Raw genomic sequence first — 4,269 nt, 5'->3', positions numbered from 1 at the left:
TTGTATCTAAGAAATCTTTGCCTAACCTAGATTCTCAATGATTTTTTTCTTATTCTTCTTCTGCAATTTTTATAGTTTTAGGTCTCACATTTAGAGCTATTGTGTATTTTGTGTTAATATTGTATAAGATGTGAGGCATGGGTCTTTTTTGGACTTTAAATCTTGAATGAATGATGCAAAGGCAAAACGGAGCTAGAAGTCATAGGCTGCAGTAGTGGTTAGTGGTGGATGTTCAATACTAGCCGCAGTCTCTTGACCATAGTATTCCTTCTAGAACACCTCTGATTTCTGTTTTCTGGTATGACAAAGCAACTATACTGAAGAGAAAAATTGTATTTGTATACAACAATACATAAAAAAAAAATCTCTAAACAAACAGTATCACCCAAATAACATCAACAACAAACAAAAACACCTTACTTAGAAATCAACTTGAGATGATAAATTTCCTTTTCTCTACAACATTTTTAAATATTTAAATAAAGGATTTATTATAGACACTGAAAAAGAATGATTTACATTGCACTGTTTATTTGAGGAGTTATGTGAGGAAGCCTGAGTGGAACAGTATCATTTTTAATCACGATGATATTTATATACATTGATGTCCTAGAATATTGCTTATTTGGCCAAGTTTTAATGCAGCCCTTAGTTTATATGTCTCTTTTCACGTTCCATAATGAGAAGTAATTTCCCTCCATTATTATATTCTAATATTATGTCCTTGCTTTGTAATATTTGGGAGAAGAGGGGAATGAAATATGAGTTCTCAAAACACTCTGGATCTTTAAATGCTTAAAAATTATTTTTGTGTTTATCTTTATGATGTTGTCCATTGTGTTTATTTTATAAATGATGACATATAGGTTTGCATGGATATGTCTGAATGAGCATTTGCAAATGCTAAATGCTACAAGATCAGAGATGGGAGAATGTGGGCCTTGGCACTAGGTAGATCTGGGTTTCATTTTCAGCTTTGGCACTTATTAGACTTTAGAGAGTTTCTTAGACTCTCAGAGGCTGTTTTTCCTTCTGTAAGAAGGAAATAATGATACTTGCTTTGGATTTACAGACTAAGTTCTTTACAAACCTAGCCATAAAGAGGAGGCCACAGGGGTTGAGAGGAGATAGAATTCTGGGCTAGATCCTGAGGCACGGATAGGACACTTTCTCTAACTTTTGCTTTTCACCTGCTTTTTTGTTTCTGTGACAAAATATGCATCCCTCCTCCACTCCTGCTTTTGCTGTTACCATGGTGATCAGGTTCTATTTAGCTGGAGTTTGTGACAGGACAGATTGTTTTTGCGATTTGTGAAATCTCGCTCTCTAAAATAAGGACCAGGCAGTCACAGCAGCAGTAACAATGTGTGTGGACACAGCTTTTGCCACCTCTCAGTAACACAGTAAGTGGAGGACCAATTGCCAGCCTGGCATTGTGCCGGGTCCTGGATATCCAGGTTATTAGGGACAGCCATCCTCTGAACTGATAAGAGAGAACAGTTGAAGGTTGCCATTGGTTTTTCAGTTTCCCTTCCCTTCAGTTTCTTTTTTTTATGCTGTGTGCCTCATGTTCTGCCCCTTTTTACCATCAAACTCCTGCTCTCAGATATTTCATTCTTACAAAATTGACACAAAAGTCACTTGATGAGCATTAAACAGAGGTTCTCATAATTGATTTAAGAAAACTTTGTATTATAGAACATTTTAAATATAAAAAGTAGGCAGTACTCATGACTCGACTTCAATAATTATCAATTCATGCTCAATGAATGTCCCCATGCAATTTCACCCTTACCAATATTTTTGAAGCAAATCCCAGAAATTGTATCAGTCAATAAATATGTTAGTAGAACCTCTAAAAGATAAAAATTTTTATTGTTGTTGTTTGTGTGTGTTTAGCATGACTACATTATCATTTCAACTGACCTTGAAGATATTCTTGATCACTCTTGGAGAAGTTATGAAGAATAAAATTATTGACTTGTACTTCTTCCCATGAAGGTTTAATTGCAACCAGAATTTCCCTCCTGTAAAAATCCACTAGAAAATCAAACAAAATATATGTAACAACTTTTTTCACACAGTGAACAGCAGGCAACAAAGGACTGTGAAACCTAAGAGGAGGAAACAGATAAGATGAGAAGTATGATTGCCCCGTATTGTCTGAGGCCATTTCCAGGCTATGGAGCAGGAAAGAGAACTGAAACAGAGCCGAGGAGACTCACGGAATATAGGAGAAGAGATCAAAATTAGCAAAGGCTAGAACTTGGAGGGCAGAATATCAGTGAGGAGGGACTGACAGAGAGAGAGAGAGAGAGAGAGAGAGAGAGAGAGAGAGAGAGAGAGAGAATGTTCTGGATATTTGCAGAGCAGTTTCCCTAGAATCTTTGCCTGACTACTGCTCTGCGCATGTGTGGGGCGAAATTCCACAAGACGAGGAAAGAACCACCATAAAGCAGTAGGTTGAAAAATTCCTGGAGCTCACATAGGGCTGGGAATAGTTTGCAGTGCTGCCAGCTGGAGTAGAAAGGTCTTGTAATACTTGCAGCCCGTTTGTTGGACTTTACCTTCAACTTTGTGGAAACAAGCTGTTAATAGGCTAAAGTATATAGAAAGCAGATGTAGGTAAATATTGTCCAGTTTTGACCCCTGATGCAGAATCCACACTATGACATCCAGTTAGCAGAAACAGTCTCCTTTTAAATCATATGAAAATTCTGAGTGGCATAAAGAGAGGCATCTTTTATTTCCTAATGATTTTTTAACATTTCTTGGGTTGTATGTAAGCTTTTCCTCGTCTGTCCTATTTGATGTGCAGGAAATAGAAAAAGTATGTTTTTCTTTGCATATATATATATAGTTATGAAATAGGAGTGTTTGCTGTTATTTAACTTTGATCAGACAGTTTAATACAAACCCCTCAAAAATTAAGTTATTTTTTATCAGCATCCTTCCCTCCAAAACCTGTCGATAGATATTTAATTTCATAGGGAAGATAGATATGATTAACTACTTTAGGTTATATTGTTTTCCAACCTCTCTATCCTGGTGGGATCAGTAGAATTCTAAGTTGATTAATATTTGCCCATCTACTGCATACCTCTCTCAGCTTCTGCTCCTAATCAGGGATTTTTTTTTTTTTTTTTTTGGTGTGGCTTGCCCCTCAGAGCACCTAGATCACTATACTTCTGGAAACAGATAATAGGCTTATACCAGTAATGCCTGCTTCGGTCATTTTCCAGTTCAAAAATCATTATTGCCTACGATACGCAACCTTGATTAATCATTTATAATTTATGTATATGATAGAACAGAGCAACAACTGTTTTCCAGGAATAATCTTTGTCCTGGCTTTAAAAATTTTTGTAACTACCAAAAGCAGAAGTAGTATATTCATCTACTGAGGTACAAACCACTTGTGCATTCCACCAGCGTCAGCCTGTGCAAACGAAAGCGGTATTACACAAGGTGCTACTGTTGTGCACCTTGCTCCTTTTCACTTAACAATATAGTATCCATTCATCCATTCATTTATCATTTAAATAGTATTTGTAGAGTTCCTAACACATGCCGGGTCCCATTCTTGATGTTGGGGATACAGCCTGCCTTTTGGTGCATTGTCCTGCCACCAGCAGTAGTTTCAGGTTCAGACTGAAAATCCAATGAGTGGGGTTCAATAGGCTTGAGTCTTCTTACTCTATAGATGGAAAACAGGTCAGGGGAAAACAGCATGCAAAGCATCTTTGGTCTCCTCAGTGATTCAGCAACTCCATGCAGGGAGTGCAAACATATTTTCCATGAACGAGGTCAAGGTATGTGTGATTCATCTTGAAACAGAATGTAATGCCTTAGTTCTCCGCCTGTTTCTCTATGATTCTAGTTACATAGGGCCAAGGCTTGAGTTCCAGTTCATTTCTCTCTGAGTAAACAAGACAGATAACTGACTGTTGGTATGCAATTGTCCTCCTTTATGCAAGGAAGTGGTGCTGTTAGAAGGCAAACCCAGGATCATATCCCCCAGCAGGACTGTTTCCCACTCTTTGCTCACCTACATACACACTCTCAGGGGAGATAGACAAAACAATAGTATTGCTAAATGTTATGATGACCAATAAAGGAGAAAGAAATAGAGGATGATGGAAGGTGCTGCTTTATACCTCAGTGAGGGGAGTCCTTGTATATTTATTATTTGCACACAGGTATGTCCGTAGGATTTTTTACTCAGAGCAGATTTGCATCTACGGCTACGCTACCCTAAACAAGCCCGAG

Source organism: Pteropus vampyrus, unplaced genomic scaffold, assembly GCF_000151845.1.
Source record: "Pteropus vampyrus isolate Shadow unplaced genomic scaffold, Pvam_2.0 Scaffold113, whole genome shotgun sequence".
Lineage (NCBI taxonomy): Eukaryota > Metazoa > Chordata > Mammalia > Chiroptera > Pteropodidae > Pteropus > Pteropus vampyrus.
This window is presented reverse-complemented; position numbering follows the sequence as displayed.